This window comes from Cupressus sempervirens, chromosome 1 (assembly GCF_028749045.1).
Source record: "Cupressus sempervirens isolate cs-2001-9-10 chromosome 1, ASM2874904v1, whole genome shotgun sequence".
NCBI lineage: Eukaryota > Viridiplantae > Streptophyta > Pinopsida > Cupressales > Cupressaceae > Cupressus > Cupressus sempervirens.
In genome coordinates, this window is record NC_143118.1 from 363393354 (window position 1) to 363415702 (window position 22349).

Genomic DNA, 22349 nt, shown 5'->3' on the forward strand with positions numbered 1-22349 from the left:
AATGTCATGTAACTTGATTTTATTGATGCTCAACCATGACAAAACTTGAAGGAGAGCACACAAGAAAAATCAATCATTTTTTGTATGTTTATAGAAAACCATGTCTCAAAGTAATTTAGAGACTCCAAACCTTTGGGTTTGATCCTCAAGGAAAAACCAAGCCTTAGGCTTGGTAGAATCCAAAGCTTTAAATAGCATGTGTGCGCTATAGTGTGTACACGCTATAGTGCACATGCACTATTTAAAACTTTTTTAAAATTTAGGCCTTAATAGTGTGTATGCACTTTAGTGCGCATACACTCTTGAAGCCTAAATTTCAATAGAGAGGGAAGGAGAGAGGAAAAGAGGGTGGAGAATGAGAGGGATTAGAAGATGGGGATATAGTAGGAGGTGGGATAGTGAGAGAGAGAGAGGGAGAAATAGAGAGAGACAGAGAGAGTAGGGGATCAAAGAAGGTGGGATAGGAAGAGAGGGATGGAGAGAGAAAGAGAGAGTATGGGATGGCAATGTGTGAGAGAGAGAGAGAGATAGTAGGGGATTGGGGGAGAGAAAGAGAGAAGGGAATGGTTGTGTGTGTATGTAAGAGAGAGAGAGTAGGGGATGGAAGAGAGAGAGAGGGAGTGAGAGAGAGTAGGGAGAGAGAGAGAGAGAGAGAGAGAGAGAGAGATGGGAGTGTGAGAGAGAGAGATTAGGGGATGGGAGAGATAGAGAGATAATGAGAGAGAGAGAGAGTAGGGGGTGGAAGAGAGACATAGAGTAGGGGATGGGAGAGAGTGAGAGTAGGGGATGGGAGAGAGAGAAATTAGAGAGGGAGAGAGAGTAGGGGGTGGGAGAGAGGGAGAGAGAGAGAGAGAGAGAGAGAGAGAGAGAGAGAGAGAGAGAGAGAGAGCATAGGGGATGGGAGAGAAAGAGAGTGAGAGAGAGTAGGGTATGAGAGAGAGTAGGTAGTAGGAGAGGGAGTGGGAGTGGGAGAGTGAGAGAGAGAGGGGATGGGAGAGAGAGTGAGAGAGTAAGGGGTGGGAGAGACAGAGTAGGGGATGGGAAAGAGAGAGAGTAGGGGATGGGAGAGAGTAGAGGGTGGGAGAATGAGAGACAATAGGGGATGAGGGAGAGAGAGTGAGAGAGAGTAGGTGGTGGGAGAGGGAGTGGGAGAGTGAGAGAAAGGGGAGTGGGAGTGTGTGTGTGTGTGTGTGAGAGAGAGAGAGAGAGAGAGAAAGTAGGGGATGGGAGAGGAGAGTAGGGGATAGTAGAGAGAGAGAGAGAGTAGGGGATGAGAGAGAGTGTGTGAGTGAGAGAGAGAGTAGGTGGTGGGAGAGGGAGTGGGAGAGGGAGAACCTGATAGAGAGAGGGAGACAATGGGGGGATGGGAGTGTGTATTTGTGTGTGTGTGTGTGTGTGTGTGTGTGTGTGTGTGTGTGTGTGTGAGAGAGAGAGAGAGTAGGGGTTGGAAGAGAGAGAGAGAATAGGGGATGGGAGAGAGAGAGAGAGAGAGAGAGTAGGAGGTGGTAGAATGAGAGAGATTAGAAGATGGGGAGAGAGTAGGAGGTGGGATAAGTAGAGAGGGAGGGACAAAGAGAGAGAGAGAGAGAGAGAGAGAGAGAGAGAGAGAGAGAGAGAGAGTAAGGGATCAAAGAAGGTGGGATAGGGAGAGAGGAATGGAGAGAGAGTAGGGGATGGGAGTGAGAGAGAAGGGGATGGTTGTGTGTGTGAGAGATAGAGTAGGGTATGGGAGAGAAGAGAGAGAGGGAGTGAGAGAGATAGTAGGGAGAGAGGGAGAGAGAGTATGGGGTGAGAGAGAGAGAGAGATGGCAGTGTGTGTGTGTGTGTGTGAGAGAGAGAGAGAGATGTGAGAGATAGAGTGGGGGTGGCAAAGAGAGATAGAGGCACGGATGGGAGAGAGAGAGTGAGTGAGACTAGGAGATGGGAGAGAGAGAAAGAGAGAGAGTAGAGAGGGAGAGAGAGAGAGAGGGAGAGAGAGGAGGAGGTGGGAGAGAGAGATAGAGAGAGAGTATAAGGGATGGGAGAGAGAGTAGGGGATGAGAAAGAAAGAGTAGGTAGTGGGAGAGGGAGTGGGAGTGAGAGAGTGAGAGAGAGGGTATGGGAGAGAGAATGAGAGATAGAGAGAGAGTAGGGGGTGGGAGAGAGAGAGTAGGGGATGGGAGAGAGAGTAGGAGATGGGAGAGAAAGTGAGAGGGAGAGTAGGTAGTGGGAGAGGGAGTGGGGGAGAGAGAGAGGGGATGGGAGTGTGTGTGAGAGAGAGAGTAGGGGATGGGAGAGGAGAGAGAAAGAGTGAAAGAGAGAGAATAGCCTAAGAGAGAGAGAGTAGGGGATGGGAGATAGAGATTGTGTGAGTGAGTGAGAGAGAGAGTAGGCAGTGGGAGAGAGAGTGGGAGAGGGAGAGAAAGATAGAGAGAGAGGGAGAGAGAGAGTGGGGGGATGGGAGTGTGTGTGAGAGAGTAGGGGGTGGGAGAGAGAGAATAGGGGATGGGAGAGAGATTTTAAGAGACCAAGAGAGTAGGGGGTGGGAGAATGAGAGAGAGAGTAGGGGATGGGACATAGAGAGTGAGAGAGTAGAGAGGGGGAGAGAGAGAGAGAGAGAGAGAGAGAGAGAGAGAGAGAGTAGATGGTGGGAGAGGGAGTGGGAGAGGGAGTGGGAGAGGGAGTGGGAGAGAGAGATAGAGAGAGGGGGATGGGAGTATGTGAGAGGGAGAGTAGGGGATGGGAGAGGAGAGAGAATGAGAGAGTAGCCTGAGAGAGAGAGAGAGAGACAAAGAGTAGGGGATGGGGGAGAGAGAGAGAGAGAGTAGATAGTAGGAGAGGAGTGAGAGAGGGAGAGGGGGAGAGAGGGGGATGGGAGTGCATGTAAGAGAGAGTAGGGGATGGGAGAGGAGAGAGAAAGAGTAGGGGATGGGAGAGAGAGTGAGAGAGAGTAGGGGGTGGGAGAATGAGAGAGAGTAGGGGATGGGGGAGAGAGTGAGAGATAGAGAGAGTAATTAGTGGGAGAGGGACAGGGAGAGGAAGAGGGAGAGAGAGAGAGAGGGAGAGAGGGATGTGAGTGTGTATGTGAGAGAGGGAGAAAGAGAGTAGGGGATGGGAAAGGGGAGAGAGAGTGAGAGAAAGAGAGGGGGATGGGAGTGTGTATGTGAAAGAGAGAGTAGGGGATAGGAGAGGAGAGAGAGTAGCCTCAGAGAGAGGGGGATGGGAGTGTGTGTATGAAAGAGAGAGAGTAGGAGAGGGGAGAGAGAGTAGGGGATGGGAGAGGGAGTGGGAGAGAGAGAGAGAGAGAGAGAGAGAGAGGATGAAGTGGGGAGAGAGGGAGGGAGAAATGAAGAGAGAGGAAGGGAGAAATGGAGAGAGGGGAATGGAGAGTGAAGGAGGGAAGGAGTGAGGGATAGGGAGAGGGAGAGAGAGAGAGGGGGAAGGGAGGTGAGAGAGAGGGATGTATAGTAGTTGATGATAGAGGGAGGGAGGGAGGGAGGGGGGGGGGGAGAGAGAGAGAGAGAGAGAGAGAGAGAGAGAGAGAGAGAGAGAGAGAGAGAGAGGGCGGTATGGGGGTTCAAAGAGTATGTGGGATAGTATGTATATAAAGAGAGAGAGGGGGGGATGTAGAGTAGTGGATGATAGAGGGAGGGAGAGATGGAGAGAGAGAGGGAGGGAAAGAGTATGTGATAGGATGCAAAGAGAGAGAGAGAGGATGGGGTAGGGAGAGAGGGGGGAGAAATTGAGAGAGAGTGTGGAGGGAGAAAGGGGGGAGGGAGAGAGTAGGGGTTTCTATTGTTGTATGTGACTTCAAATAGCCTATATGCATTATAGCACCACATGCTATTGAGAATTCTATTTCTCCATAGCGCATACACACAAAACTGCATACACACTATTGAGAAATATATTTTCCTATAACACATACATGCTATAGCATGCATGTGCTATTACCTAGGATCAACAAGCCTATGCCCAAGCCATAGCACATGTGCACTATAGCGTGTATGCGTTATAGTGCATGCACACTATTGGAAATTTTAAAGAAAAAAGAGTGTCCTCTTTTTGGCACCACAACTTGGTGCATTCACCCAAGTTGCTAATGCATAAGTCAGATATGAGGACATGCCAAATAGCTTAAATCATCTAGCCAAATTCAACCATGAGGCAAGCTCATCATAGATAATCTCTGCCCAAGAAATCTTCATATCCTCAACACATATTTCTTGTACTAGGAAGAAATGGTTCACGATGAACTCCAAGATCTCCTCTTTTCCTTTTAGTCTGAGGAGGAGTGCGAGGATTTCCACTATTTCTCTTTTCAAATTTGTGCCAAAAATGTTCTTCAACATTTTTCTCTTCTTCGAGAGAGAAGTCTAGAACCATGTCCTCTACATATCTTCTCCTCTGATGGTCTTCTTCTCATTCAACATAGACACAAAAGAACTAAAACCAACATCACAATACTACTCCTTCACGAGAATGCCAAAAATAGATTGTATCAATGCCTTGTTGATCGATATGAGGATAGATTGGTGAGGAAACAAAATCTTCTTTTCTTTCGAGTCAAATCTCTTGATACATTCCCTTACAAGATCAGGTGCATCTATCACCATTAGAAAAATAGCTACCTCAACTATTCCACTCTATTTATGATTTTGAGTGATTGCTGAATAGGTTGAGAATTGAGTCTTCAATGAAGTCACCCAAATCATAGAATTTGAAAGTTGTGTTTGTTAGCTCTTTGAATTTACTCTCTTCACCTATTAAGTTATCATAACAAGCATCTCTATTTTTTTGAAAACTATCTAATGAATATATGTAATTATTGTCATTTATGGAAACGCATGATTTACATGCCTATAGGAAACCTCAGAAATAAAAATACTTAGCTTTTGGTACTCAAAAAATTGTCTAAGTATGAATTTGGTTTACAGCAGTGTATTGTTTTGTATGTAACTTGTTAGTGATGTCATATTATGACTAGTGAAGTTAGATGGAGATTATATACATGTTGATGATGACATGTATAACATCAAAAGTTAGTATGGATTGTATAGAAAAGAGATATGTTTTACCAATGAAACAAGATAGTGAAATTAAAGGAAATGAATTATTTTTTTTACAAAATAATTAGTTGACCAATTAGGGCCAACATCGTAGATGTTTACTCTAATTTGGAAAAGTATATTGTGGTCTTAGATAACCTAGCAACATTTTGTGTAAAGGCATGGTATTTATGCAAAGGATATCTTGCAAATTCAAATATAGAAGTTGTGATATGTTGTGATGAGAAATTGTATGCAAACTTTTGTGGAAGTGATATATTCAAAGTTTTGAAAAGCTATTTTGTGATCCAAGATTGAGCTAAAGATTAGAGATTAGACAAGAAATAAGTTACAAAACCTATATTCCAAAAGTTTGATACTTGTTTGGGTAGTGAGCTCTTCTTGTAATTGGAAGTGCATGTTTGGGTAGTGGGCTCATCTTGTATCTACTATACTACAACTCCTAATAGGGTTGACACAACTCCTAATAAAGTTAGAATCTCCTTACAATGATTTAGAGTCTCTTAACAAGGACTCTCTATATTAAATTTTCTCATTGACTCCTAACAGGGTCCTATTAGGAATTGACAGATCTGGAACAATATAAGAACAAACAGTTAAATGCAGAAATAAAAGAAGAAAACCATAAGAACACAAATGACACACAGATTTAATATAGTCCACCCAAAACCTAGGCTACATCCACCTAAATAGTTGTCCAACCTTTCTCATTATCCAATGATTACAGTACAAACCCTTATAGCTCAATACTACTGTAAGAACAACCTATCTCATTATACAACGCATTAACTTGATACCTAACCCTAAGCTATCTTATATGATATATCTCACTTTATGGTTACAATAAGCCTATCTAAATAAGGTACAATAAAATTATGAAGTATGAAGTATGTACAGTACTTCTCTGATCAGTCACTACAAACTAACAATCTCCCACTTGGGGAATGATCAGACTTCACCCTAGACAACAATCTCCCACTTGGAGACTAATCCTATAGCAATATTGCTACCACAATGGGCACCCACTAGATAAAATCCTTTGTTGTGTATTATCTCCATGATCATCAATCAAGAATCCCAATAGAATATGAGCAAGAAACTAGCTTCTCCTTAGGGACTACCTTCATGAACATGTTTGCAAGATTATCACTTGTGTGAATCTTTTCAAGTTGTAGTTATCCATCCTCCAAAACAAACCGTATAAAATGGTACCTAAGTTGTATGTGCTTTGTCCTTGAATGAAAAGTAGAATTCTTTTCAAAACCTTTTACCACAAGTCTGGCCTTATACCTTTTCTTTTCTCCATCTTCCTCCTTTAGCCTATAAACTCATTTGTTAGGAAATGCTCTTTTTCCTTTAGGTAAAGGGACTAAGTCCCAAGTCTTATTTTTCAATAAGGAGTCCATCTCCTCTTTCATGTCCAATTTCCACTATTGTCTGGAATCTACCTATATTGCCTCTTTATACTCCTCTGGCTCACTAGAATTAGTTAATAAAATAGAGTATAAATAAGGGGAAAACCTTTTAGGAGGTCTACTCAACTAAATAGATTGTCTAACACTTACACGAGATTGTGGGATAACTTATTGTTGATGAGCATCAGGTACTAGTGGCATTTTGGTTGTGGTTTGTGCCCTCATCAATAGGATTGAGGAAATTATTGTGCTTTATCTTTTGGTGCTTTCTAGGTTCTTATATAGTAATGAGTTGCTTTCCATCAAAAAAAAAATTTGGATGTGAATCTTTTCTACCCATATCTTTGTCTCTTATTTTTATAACATCTCTTCTATTAGATGCTTTTTTACATCTTTGGATATATCATCTTTTCAAGGAATTCTTCAAATAATTACCTTGTTATTTCCAAGATTTTCATCATACATATTTCTCCTTTGAATATATGTTTGAATGGTTATTCTTGAAACATTCAATAAACCAAAAATTACTTGAACTTGTCTTTTACAGTACAACCTCAATATAGATCTTATTGTCATCAATGCTCTACCTTCATTAGCTAAATCATCTCTGAGACATTTACATAACAAAATTTAAAGAATCAAGAAAGTTTTAAACTAATATTTCTTTTAATTGACCTATTGAGGTTTTCACATTATTGACAACCAACAACTCCAGAAGAGGTGACTTTTCTTTTTTTCTAAATAATATGAGAATTAAAATTTTTTGTCCTATCAAAAAATTGTTATTAAAATATTCTTCCTATATATCTCTAAAATGCAATTTGATTGTTCTATTAGGTACCATGAAACTTGATTAAAAAGAGAATGCTCATTCAATTCCATCAAATATTCTATGCTAGAAAAAAAGATTTTGATTATGTGTTCCAATATCTTTCCAATCTTGACTTGTATTTTCTTCAACATTAATAGTTACCTCTTTTTCTTTACTTTTGAGAATGCTTGAATATTCAAATAAATCTTTTAGTTATGTGCAGGATCATAGTCAACCAAACTATGGCATAAAGTGGAAGTGAAAAATTGGTAAATCAGGGTTATGTCAACTTGACACAATTTTAATGTTATTCTACACTTTATATAAAAAAGTTGTAAGAAAATAATCTATAGAAAATTGAATTTAGTTTCTAAACTAGTAGGCCTTATCTGAAGAAAAAATATTTGATTTGTCAAAAGTTTGGATTTTATTGTAGTACTACAAAAATTTAAAGGTGAAAATAAAAAGTAGGTGTATGTATGACCACCTTGGTCAAAATCAAATGATAATATTTTTTAATATAATAATAGATATAAAAAGTAGACTCATGCCCGGATGTGACACATATTTTTGGGTATTTTCATTACAAATAAATAATTAAATATGAATTTTCTACTATAACTTTTCTAGAATAAAAAAAACTCCCATGTTTGACCACCTTAACTAATTGAAAACTTTACCAAATTAAAAAAAAAATCCTTATACTAGGTGAAGCATAGAATGTGACACAACTTTTGGATTTCAAAAATGTTATATTGTTTGAAAAATATAGTTATTTTTCAATCAGTATGTCAATCAACACTTTTCAATCATCTTAATTAAAAATTAACTAATAAATAATTATTGAACTTAGAATCTGATAGCAATTATATCAATGGAATTTTCATAGTGTTATAAAAAAAAACCCTTTTCATTTCATTAAATTTTGATCAAAATAATATTGTCAAATGGCTATCGAAGTATGGATGTCAGTTAAACCCTTCTCAAACACATTTTTTGAGTTGACCAAATAGGTTTGGTAAATACCAAGCCTAATCGGGTACCCAATTTCAAATTGGATATTCAATATTAAATCGAGTACCTAAAAAGTCCCAATTTTCTAATTTCCAAAACTTTGGAGGGAAACCACCCACATTCAAATTTTTGGAGGAAAATAAAAATTTGGGAAGTGTGGGCATTATTATTATTACATATGAATATGATTATTATTATTAACTATTATTATATATGATTATAATTATTATTATACATAGTAATATTATATTATTATTGTATATAGTAATATGTATGATTATTATTATTAAATACAATATAGTTATATATATAATTATTATTATAACTAAATATAATATAGTAATATATATGATAAATATTATTATTATTAAATATATATAGTAATATTATATGATTATTATTATATATAGTAATATATATGGTTATTATTATTAATAAATATAATATAGTAATATACATGATTATTATTGTTATATAATCTAGTAATATATTATTATATTAAAATATACATTATTATATAATTATTATATATAATATTGTCATGAAATGCATCGAAAGGGATCATAGGTTAACCTATGACCCATTTTCCATGACATGCATCGAAAGGGGACATAGGTTGACCTATGACCACTTTTGACATAGTGGAACCAACCAAATGGGTCCCTAAGGGTCCTTGTAACGCCCCACCAAGGGATCCAAAAGAATTAACCTAAATTTTACCACCAAAAAAAAAATTAACATGAAGATAACATCATACACCTCAAACACATAGTAGTGGAAGCAATAAAGTGTAATCATCTAAAGAATCCATAACAGGTTACATTCCTTAAAGATCCCAAGACGTTGAGTCACATTTAATATAATTAATACTAAGTCTAACAACTACCACATGCACATGCAAGAATAATTAGAAAGTCCAAAGCCCATAATAAACATTTGTTCTGAATGCCTTTTGGAAAATGAAATTCTTGGAATGCTCAATCATCCACTATACATGTCATAGGGTATGAAAGGCTTAAAAGAACATACATATGTAAAAACAAAGATGCATCATCCTCATTGAATTTATAATACAAGTACAATAAAGTAGATGAAACTGGTAACATACATGAAACATCCATCTATCAATAAGGATATAACAATCATTGTACAAGATATTCATCCATCACAAAATACAATTAATCTAAGTGTGTGGTTCCTCCCAACCATCAATAGCATCATTAGACCATCGTGGGCCCTAGTCATCCCTCCACACATAACATCCCAAGTCACCAAAGAGATCATCGGTATCATCATAGTAGGAATGTCACTCCTAAAACAGACTACATCATATGCAAAAAGAAATCTAACGTGCTACAACATATACATAAGAAATCTAACCATGCAAAATAAAGCATAGGATGATTCTATAAGTAAATGGCATCATATATCACATGCTAATCATCAATATAAAGAATTGTGTTAGCAAATAACATCCAAAATAGGATATAACATCCATCATAATGATCCAAGAAAAGAAGGAAGGTAAAAAGAACCAACAAGGAATGTGTTGGAGGAGATAGGCTCAAATCAAAATTTACATGTCAAGAGTACATCAACCAAAAATCAACAATCATCATCAATGAAAGTAAATAACCATAATAAACACATTCAATAATAAGTACACCAGAGGTACACACAAACTCTATAGAGGAGACTCAGGCTACATTCTAGGGAGTGTCATCTCTCATTAGACCCTAGACCCTCAAGCATTGAGTTACCCTAGATTGGTTACTCTGAACCTCGGACCCTCAATGTGGCACATGTAGAACTAGAAATCTGTCTCATGAAGATGAGGCAATAATCCCATTCCCATCCTTAGTCTATACAAGCACTTGAGGCATGGACAGGTCAAATATCTCTAACTTATCTTTTTAGTGTGTTTTTCCAAAATTATTAATTACTAGATCATCACTTATTACATAACTTGCAATAGGTTACCTTGGTAGTGACCACTTTGGGCCTTGGACCCCTACTGCAAGCCACTCCCAAAGATATGTACCTAGACAACTTCTTTTAAGAACATAAAACACAGTTGTGTCCCATACCACAACACTCATGATAATCACTCTCAATTCCTTAATGGGCAACCTGAAAATCAAACTTGGTTCCCTAATAGGCAACCTAAAAAATAAACTAGTACTTCCATCCAAGTACACATAAATGCTTCACAAAGTAAACCTCATAAATATTATTTTCAATTTGAATCACGACATATCATGACATCTAGCCACATAAACAGTATGAAAGATATCTCACAAAACCTCTGGTGTATTCTTATGAAATCACAGATCCAGAATCATATAAATCACCTAAGTCATAACAAAAACAACTGGAAAGCATCAAAAGATAATCCAACCTATCCACAATAGTTCTTATGAGCATCTGAAAGGCATTAAATGATAATCCACAATTTCCATCACATAACTTAATTATCAATTAAATTTAATTAATTCTATAACTAATTAAATTAATTAATAATTACATAACAATAATAATAATCTAATGATTATCAAAATCACTAAAGTTCTCATTTTCAGACCGTGACTAGAATGTGTCCATATAGATTATAACATTCATTAGGGCTTGTCATCAAGTTAGAAGACTCTCCTTCACCCTTTAGTTATCCCATACTAATAACTAAATTAATTGAGGGTTAATCCCCAAAATATTTTGAAGTCAACCTTTCTAATGACAACTAAGAGTAAAGGTTTCTATGACTTAAATCATTAAGATTATATTAAATAACCTCTCAGTAATTTAATTCTAAAATCATCATCATGAGTTCATTTTGATTAACCATTTCCCCTTAATTCAATCTCCATCAAATTATTCATTGATATCCAATAAACCCATTTGTATTTCTAATGAACCCAATACTATAAATAATAATTTTAAAAGAACTTCAATTTTTAATGTACTCTAATAATTAACCTTAATTAAACTAAATTTAATTAAGTTAATTATTAAATTCTAAATGTAAAACTATAATAATATCTCTCCTCTATTAATATGAACTAACGAATTGTTATTAATTAATACTTTATTTATTTGTTAAAACAATTCCCAAGAGGCATCTCTCCTTAATCCAATAATTGGAATGGTTCATGTCACTTTTGAATTATAGTTTCTTGAACACACTACAAATACATATGTTTATTAAAATAAACCTTCATTGGTTTAAATACAGTAAGTGTCAAATTCAATAATTACGTAATTCCACTAATTAGGATGTCATAAATGAGAGGAAGTCAAGATAGGAACCATAGAGATTCACCATCTTGTCTTTTCTCATAACTATCACTTTCAAGTCTTTCACAAAGCAAAAGAACTTATAAATGTTAGCATCCATTATTAAACATAAAACCTCAGCTTATTATTATAAACACACAATAAGTCTACAACCTACACTCTTTAACAAGAAAAAATAACCTTAGAAGATAATTGACACTCATATTATTGTGTGTGTAAGTCTACAGCCTGTGCTCTTCACATTTTAGTTTTTAATTTTACATGTGATGTGGCCCCTTGATGTGAACCTTGATCACTAGTTTTCATGGTGACAGTTTGTTGATAGCTAGCATGGCTTGAAAGGGTTTTGTCCACAATAGATGGAGGAAAATTTGAGAATACAAGGGGTGGATCCACGTACAAGACAAGCTAAAGAAATCACCATATGCAATAATTTTTATGAATCTTCATTGTACTCTTCATCACAATAGGTTAAAGATTACCTTGTGGAAAGGATCTCTACTGTGAAGTGAAAATAATGCTCCTTTGATGTGACTACTAACTATAACTTGCATTTTGTAACTCAATAGTCATTTTTAATGATATGATCATTCTAAAGTTTTCATTCAACTAAATTAACCCCAGACATAGGCTGTTTTAATATATATATATTTGAAAGTAAGGTTTCGTGAAAATAATTTCTTCGTGCTTGCAGGTTATATAAGAATATGTACTGATTATTTCAAACTACATGTCTTCTTGTTATCATAATAATGTTGCAACCTATGTTCTTCTCAAGAAACATCTATATAGAAGCAGGCAGGTATGGTGAGCTCAAATAGAGGAAACCCTACTCCCTTAGTTCTATGTAATATATACACACCTCAATCATGTACTAAGTTGCACTCTCTGAGGCTTTGACAAGATAATTAGTCCTTTAATATATGCTAACTGTGTGCTCCACCTATTGATTAATTTAATCTTCTACTCAAGATTCATTTCTCATTAAACGAATGAAAACATTGCAACTTCTCTTCATGAGACGAGGAGGCCGAGTCATATATGTAGGACTATTAGATTCACATTGTAGCAATCTCTTGGAGTACTTTTGGGTACAATTAAATGATAATTCCTTTCTTTGGTAGCAAGGGAAAGTGCTTAAGCTATTTTATGCAATCTATCAATGGGGTTTGGAAGATTGAGAAAGGAGTTTATAATTATACAGAAGATACATTGTTTGATGGATTGAAATCCAAATCCTTTGTGACCCAGATGCCTCACAAAATCTCCTTAAATAAGAACAAGAAGACTGGAGAATGTTATTGCTATGTTGACATAGTATTCTCTAATTAGAAGATGGCTATTATTAACTTTGCTCCCATTACCATGCAACAACCATATTATTATAACAACAATATATCTATATTGGTATGTTCCTACATTCACGCTTATAGATGGAGATTTCATTGCCCTAGAGTTATTAATCACATACTAGGAGTCTTTTACCCAGAAGCATGTAAATAAGATAGTGAGGTGTTGCATCGTGAGATACAATCTCTTATGTGTTTAAACAATCGGCAAGATATAGTACTCAGTCATCATCACAATATAGTGGTAGATCTGTGGTTCTCATATGCCAATCATTTTACCTTTGCTTTATGGAAATAGATCTAGAAATCTAAAGGAACCCAGAATAAGATACGATACCAAAAGGAAACTAACTTTCTTCAAATACACAATCTGTTGTACAGATCAATATGCAAATTTCATCTAATCCACGTGCAGTAAGGAAGGGAAAAAGAAGTTAAAAGTTTGAGTGTAACAATTAAAAGGATAGATTGGTATTGGGTATACCTTAATTCCAAAAAATCTTCTACTAAGACATACTAAGTTACATTACATATAATCATTGACTATCAACAAAGAAAACAAGATCTGATAATTGTCCCTTATAAGCACATGGATACAGCTAGAAGCACTACATGCTAGTGATAAAGCATTTTTTTTTAAAACACATAGCTGAAGAATCCCTAAATTCAAATATGAGAAGTGATTGCACCTTTCTGAATGGCTTTCAATAGAATTCTAAGATCAATCTTATGGATGAGCTTGTGCACCAAGTGAGTCTTTTCTCTTTATGCATTGATGGTGTCGTTACAACTTCCTCTACCTCCCCTTGGGCCAGCCAATCCATGGTAGATAAATCCTCCTACAAAGCACCCAGAATGTCCTTACAAACAACCGAGTGATAAGTGTTAACAACTCAACCCAAGCCTTATCCCACCTTTTTGATAACGGGATAAGAATGATACAATTATAGACACCATGCACTTAATTAGTATGCTAACTCTCGTGCAGAAGACAACTCGTGCATCAAGGAGGTGCACACACTCCTAAGCGAATAAATATTAAACAATGCATATTAGTTTACTTGACTCTTTTTAAATTAATTTATTAATTTTAAATTTCATGCAATCATGAAAATTTTAATTGAATTTATTTCTTTTCCACTTCCAAATTTATTTTCAAAATTTAATTACTAAAATATTTATTAACTTAAATAATAATATTTTTTAGCATTCATTTAAAATTGAACTCTAAATAAATATTATTATTAGGTTAAATAATTATTATCACGTTCCAACTCTAAAATTACAACTTTCATTCCCAAATCAAATTATTTTATTGAATTAATTTCCCAATTAATTAAATAAACTAAATTAAATCATTAATTAAATAATTTAATTAGACTTAATTAAAGGAAAATACACCAGGGATTTACAAAGTGCAATACAAAAATCCATCATAGCAAAATGCAAACTAAGGTAGGCACTACAATCCTAGGGCCCCTAGGGACATATATGATCATAAAATGCCTCAAGAGAGCCTTTTGATGCATTTGAACTAACTAAATGGATCCCTAGGGGTCGTAGGAACCCTAGGGAGATCTGTTGTCATGAAATGAGTAGAGAGGGGTCATAGATTAAACTATGACCCCTTTTGATGCATTGGAACCAACCAAATGGAGCCCTAGGGGCCTTAGGGCCCCTAGAAACATATGTTGTAATGAAATGCATCGAGACGGGTCATAGGTTAACCTATGACCCCTTTCAATGCATTGGAACCAACCAAATGGGTCCCTAAGGGTCCTAGGGCCCCTAGGGACATATGTTGTCTTGAAATGCATCAAGAGGGGTCATAGGTTAACCTATGACCCCTTTTGACATATTGGAACCAGCCAGTGGGTCCTTGGGGGGCCTAGGGCCTCTAGGGACATATGTTATCATGAAATTCATCAAGAGGGGTCATAGGTTAAACTATGACACCTTTTGACACACTCGAAACAACCAAATACATCCTTAGGGGTCTTAGGGCCCCTAAGGACATATTTTGTATTGAAATCCATCGAGAGGGGTCATAGGTCCTTTCAATGCATTGGAACCAACCAAATGAGTCCCTAGGGGTCCTAGGGCCCCTACGGACATATTTTTTCATGAAATGCATTGAGAGGGATCATAGGTTAACTTATGACTCCTTTTGATGCATTCGAACCAACCAAATATGTCCCTAGGGGTCTTAGGGCCCCTAGGGACTGCATTGAGAGTGGTCACAGGTTAACCTATGACTCCTTTCAACACATTAGACCCAATCAAATGGGTCCCTAAGGACTCTACAGCCCCTAGGGACATATTTTGTCATGAAATGCATCAAGAGGGGTCATAGGTAAACTTATGAGCCCTTTCAACACATTCAAACCAACCAAATGTGTCCCTAGGGGGCCGAGGTCTTCTAGTGACATATGTTGTCATGAAATACATCGAGGGGGGTCATAGGTTAACCGATGACCCCTTTCGATGTATTGCAACCAACCAAATGGGTCCCTAGGGGCCCTAGGGCCCCTAGGGATAATGTATTGAGAGGGGTCATAGGTTAACCTATGTCACCTTTCAATGCATTTGAACCAACCAAATTGGTCCCTAGGGGTCATAGGGCCCCTAGGGACATATTTTTTTATGAAATACATCAAGAGGGGTCATAGGTTAACTTATGACCCCTTTCAAGGCATTTGAACCAACCAAATGTGTCCCTACGGGTCCTAGGGCCCTAGGGACATATGTTGTCATGAAATGCATCGAGAGGCTTTTGACACATGGAAACCAACCAAACATGTCCCTAGGAGCCCTAGGGCCACTAAGGACATATGTTGTCATGAAATGTGTCAAGAGGGGTCATAGGTTAACCTATGACCCCTTTTGATGCATTAGAACCAACAAAATGGCTTATGTTGTCATGAAATGTGTCAAGAGGTGTCATAGGTTAACCTATGACCCCTTTCAATGCATTCAAACCAACCAAATGCATCCCTAGGGGTCTTAGGGCCCCTAGGGACATATGTTTTCATGAAATGGGTCAAGAGGGTTCATATGTTAACCATAACCTATGACCCCTTTTGACGCATTGGAACCAACCAAATGGGTCCCTAGGGGCCCTAAGGCCCCTAGGGACATATGTAGTCATGAAATTCATTGAGAGGGGTCATAGATTAACTTATGACCTCTTTCAATGCATTAGAACCATCCAAATCGGTCGCTATAGATCGTAGGGCCCCTAGGAACATATGTTATCATGAAATGTGTCGAGAGGGGTCATAGGTTAACCTATGACCCCTATCAACACATTAAAACCAACCAAATGCATCCCCAGGGTCCTACGGCCCCTAGGGACATATGTTGTCATGAAATGCATTGAGAGGGGTCATAGGTTAACCTATGACCCCTGTCAATGCATTGGAACTAACCAAATGGGTCCCTAAGGGCCCTAGGGCCCCTAGGGACATATATTGTCATGAAATGCATCAAGAGGTTTTTGACCCATTCAAACCAAAAAAATGCTTCCCTAGGGGTCCTAGGGCCCCTAGGCACATATGTTGTCATGAAATACGTCGAGAGGGGTCATAGGTTAACCTATGACCCCTTTCAATGCATTGTAACCAACCAAATTGGTGCAAGAGCACCGAAAGTACAAGACTATGAGAAATTTTAGATTCCTTATTTGAGATATTTAAATCCAATTGAGTTGTTTATATTGTATTTGGGTCAAGTTGTAAAAGGCTATGAAGACATTTTGTCAAAAATATAAAAGTTGCATAAAATGTTGTAAAATGCCACATTGAGAAAGTTACTAACAATAAAAAAATGATGTAAAAAGGTATATGGTTGGTCTTAGGGGTAGTTAGGAAGGTTTATAACTATAAAATTTATATAAATACCATTTTATGGTCAAACCATATCAATATGGGAGAAGAGGAAATACTTTGATACATTTTTTGTGCATTTTATTATTGTTATTTTGATTAGTGTTTTAGTTTTAGTGTTATGTCTAGGCCTTGTACGGCTCTATATAGCCTAGAAAACATGTAATATAATAATGGATAGATAGAATAATTAATTCTCCTTCTCATGATTTTGTTTTTGATCAATTGCATAAATAAATGAATAAGTTATGATCATTTTGGTGACAGTGGGTATTTGCAGATTTAAGATTCCCTAAATATAGTCATGTTACAGCATGTCGGACACATTTTTGAGACTAGTAACCTATAATATATTCATTGGAATGATATGTGAATTATATTTTTCTCCTTTTGGTTTGAGTCATTTTTATGTAGATTTGTGAAAGTTATGAAGATTTTAGTTAAAATTGGTTTTTAAATGGCTTCAATGGTGTTGCAAACAAAGATTTGACCTTATAGAATGATTTATGAATTGGAAAAATTAATGGCTTATATATTTAGAGACTAAACTCATATAAGGTAGATTTAAAAAAAAATTCTTTAAGTTGGAGTCATTTTGTGAAAGATATTTGATGCACTAGGCAGGGTTACTAGTTTTATTTTTGGTTTATGATAAAGAAAATGGGTCTAAGTACAGAGACTATAACTTTCAATGGATTTTTTTTTTGGGCTCTTATTTGGATATGTTTTAGGATTCATAATTTGAAACAATTTCACTAAAGGGTTTGTCAAGAAATGATAAAGATTAAAAGTTATGAATAAAGGAATCAAATATAAAAATTAGGATATATAAACAACAAAGTACAAACATAGATTTTTGTGGAGAATAAAGAATTTTTATTTCTTTATTTATTATTCAAAGGACCATATAATGCATTGAGAGTCTTGTTCCAACAAGTTGCAGATCATTTTGAATGAGTTTATCTTTATACAGAATCATTGTCACATTAATTTTGAGATTGGTGTTGCACATTTCAGTTCTAAATTATTGTACAGTAGGGCTTTAATAAAATTATGTGTTACATGAACATAAAGGCCTAATATTCATGGGATTTTGATATCTAAAATTGTATTATATATATTTAACAAGTGATGTGTAGAAACAATAAGAAAGAGTGATCACAGTTTGGAGAAAGGGTAAAAGTTCAGAAATAAAGGTTGTAGAAAATGCAATCTAATGTGGGGTCAATATCTTGGGACTGAACTATTGGATTTTAATGTGTTTTAGATATAATGAAGAAAACCTAGTTATTCCCAAACTCATTAGAGGGATTGAAGAAATTTGGTCTAGTTAAAAAGTTATTGTGACTTTCCATAGGTCTACCGAGAGGGTAGCGAAGTGGTGTATCTTGGCTTATTTGTTTTTTGAGATTGAATTAATGAATCAAAAGGATGTGAAAGGTTTTAGTTTGATATGATTCAGGGTTCAAAAAAAATTTCTTGATAAGTTGTTTGGGATGACAAGTTTTTGTGGTTATTCTATGTAAAGTAGAAGAGTTTAAGGAAGATTGCTCAAGATTGGAGTGTTGGGTGTTGTTGTAAACCCAATATCCTTTTGAATCCTTTGTAGTCCAATGTTAATAGATATATTTTACCATTTTTTTTCTTTTGGGAAGGGTGTATTCATGAATTGAGTCTTTTGAAACATAGGTGAATTGTAGAAACTTTGAAGTTGAATCATTCATTTACTGAAATCCTCTACATCACCAACCTATTGCCATCTTACCCATCCAAGATCCTAGAAGATGTACTACCACCCTCTCGTAGTGGTTTCTCTCTTTACACCTTCTACCCAGCCTCATCTTGATCAAGACAATATTAAGACCTCTTCTTAGATCTTTCACACACACACATTCTTATTATAGTTTTGATGGATAAGAACCCTACAACCAAAAATTGTCAACAAAACAAATACCAAATATCTCAGGTACTAGTGTGGATTGCTTCTTTTGGTACTCTACCCACACACTCAAGATCTTCAAGCTTTGATACCAATTTGATGCAATGCATAATACAAAACCAAATGATTAGTAGGATAAATGTTGATCCCTTCAATATCCATTGAATAAATTCCATTTTTAGAGGCATCTAATGAGGAAAAACACAACATGTTTTAATACAAAAACATCAACCTTTATCCATTGAAATTTATAGTCTCTATACTTAGACCCATTTTCTCTATTATAAACCAGAAATAAAACTAGTAACCTTGCCTAGGGCATCAAATATATTTCACAAAATGGCTCCAACTGAAAGAAAACCAATTTTAAATATATTTTATATGAGGCTAGTCTTTTAATCTATAAACCATTAATTTTTCCAATTCATAAATCATTTTATAAGGTCAAATCTTTGTCTGCAACACCATTGAAGCCATTTAAAAACCTATTTTCACTAAAATATTCATAACTTTCACAAATATGCATACAAATGACTCACACCAAAAGGAAATAAAAGATAATTCAAATATCTTTCCAATTCATATTATTAGTTTTCTTAAGTCTCCAAAATGTGTCCATACGACATGCTATAACATGACCTTAAATCTGCAATACCCACTTTCACCAAAATACTCATAACTTATTCATTTCTTTATAAAATTGAACAAAACTAAAATCATGAGAAGGAAAATTCATCATTCTATATATTCATTACTATATTTCATAGTTTATATATTTTATAGGTCCATAAAAGGCTTGGAAATAACACTAAAACTAAGACACCAATCAAAACAACAACAATAGAATGTACAAAAAATGTATCAAAATATTTTCTCTTCTCCCATATTGATTTGGATCAACCATAAAATGGTATTATATCCATTTTATAGTAAGAAACCTTCCTAACTACCCCCAAGACCAACCATATACCTTTTTACATCATTTTTGTATTGTTAGTAGCTTTCTCAGTGTTGCATTTTACAACTTTTTATGTAAACTTTACATTTTTGACATAATGGCTTCGTATCCTTTTACAACTTGACTCAAATACAATATAAATGACTAAATGGATTTATATATCTCAAATAAGGAATCTTAAATTTCTCATGTTCTTGTACTTTAGGTGCTCCTACACCACAAATAGGTCACTAGGGGCCCTAGGGCCCATAGGGACATATATTGTAATGAAATGCATCGAGAGGGATAACTGGTTAACCTATGCCCCCTTTGAATGCATTTGAACCAACAAAATTGGTCCCTAGGGGTCATAGGGCCCTTAGGGACATATGTTTTCATGAAATGCATTGAGAGGGATCATAGGTTAACCTATGACACCTTTTGTCATATTTGAACCAACCTAATGCATCCTTAGGGGTCCTAGGGCCCTTAGGGACATATGTTTTCATGAAATGTGTCAATAGGGGTCATAGGTTATCCTATGACCCCTTTCAATACATTGAAAACAACCAAATGGGTCCCTAGGGGCCCTAGGGCCCCTAGGGACATATGTTGTCATGAAATGCATCAAGAGGAGCCATAGGTTGACCTATGACCCATGTTGACTCATTCAAACCAACCAAATGTGTCCCTAGGGTTCCTAGGGCCCCTAGGGATATATGTTGTCATGAAATGCATCGAGAGGGATCGTAGGTTAACCTATGACCCCTTTTGATGCATTATAACCAACCAAATGGGTCCCTATGGACATATTTTGTCATGAAATGAGTCAAGAGGGGTCATAGGTTCACCTATGCCCCTTTCGATGCATTGAAACCAACCAAATTGGTCCCTAGGAGTTGTAGGGCCCCTAGGGACATATGTTGTCATGAAATGCATCAAGAGGGGTCATAGGTTAACCTATGACCCCTTTCGACACATTCAAACCAACTAAATGTGTCCATAGGGGTCGTAGGGCCCCTAAGGACATATGTTGTCATGAAATACATTGAGAGGGGTCATACGTTAACCTATGACCCCTTTCAATGCATTTGAACCAACCAAATGGATCCCTAGGGGTCCTAGGGCCCCTAGGGACATATGTTGTCATGAAATGCATCAAAAGGGGTCCCTTTCAATGCATTGGAACCAACCAAAAGGGTCCCTAGGGGCCCTAGGGCCGGTAGGGACTTATGTTGTCATGAAATGCATTGAGAGGGATCATAGGTTAACCTATGACCCCTTTTGATGCATTCAAACCAACCAAATGTGTCCCTACAAGTCCTAGGGCCCCCTAGGGACATATATAACATATGACCCCTCTTGATGCATTAGAACCAACCAAATCAGTCCCTAGGGGTCGTAGGGCCCCTAGAGACATATGTTGTCAACAAATATGTCGAGAGGGATCGTTGGTAAACCTATGACCCATTTTGATGCATTCAAACCAATCAAATGGATCATAGGTCATAATAATAATATATTCCTATATTATATTTAATAATAATATAATATAATAATCATATATTATAATAATCATATATATTAATCATATATAATAATCAAATTTGTTCACATTGCCCACATAATTTTTTTGCTTTCCTCCAAAATTTGGGAATCAATTTTGGGTACCCAATCTCATATTGAGTATCTAATTTGTTATCAGATACTTGATATGAGATCAGGTACCTGAAATACTGGCATGCTTTTCCCAACATATTTCCTATCACTATAGACCTAACAATCACATTTTTTCCAGGCCATTTTCACAGATTTGGAGAAAATTAACTTTTTGGGGCCCATACAATCAAAAAAGTTTTGATAATATATGATTAGGTGTTTGATATTATTTTTTTGAATGGGGATCGGGAGTTGTCAAAAGGCTAAATGAAAAGGAAGGTATCAAATAAAGACATTGCAGCATATAAGGAAAGGGACAAGCTAAACCATTGAAGGAAGAGACAAGGTATGTTAAATATGAGCCAAGTTGATGATGTATTGGTTGAAGGTGAAATCATAGAGTCAGATAATGAATATGTGCAGTTGGGGAATGAAAATGTACCAATTGATAACAATAATGCTAGGATTGAAAATTTAGAGAATGATAATTTGTAGAATGAAATGGTACTAGGTCATAATGTAAAATGTATGATTCACCATGTCAAAAATGAGAATGCATAGGAACCTTACATATCTCCTAATTATAATTGACATGAAGGTTCTAGAATACCAAAATGGATCATTTAAATTGATGAAATGATTATTACCAATTTGGAAGGGAAAAAATCAGAAAGAACCATTTAGTTATGGGTTTAAGACTATATAAGATGTTTTTTGACAACAAGGCAGTGGTGGAGCAATGTCAACTTTTTATGCACTTATTAAAGATGAAAAAGATGAGACCTATGCTTACCAAATTGAAGATTCATGCCAATAAAAAATTGGAAATAAATGTCATTATTATGAAGAATCTTTTCAGTGCTCCCAATAGCATTGGAAAAAATAGCAAGGAGAAGGATAAGAGAGTTGCTTGAAGGTTTATTACAACCTCTTTGGTAAGTCATCATTTGAGAAAGGGTAGATATATGAGACAAAATTGTTTTAACTTGAACCTAAAACATA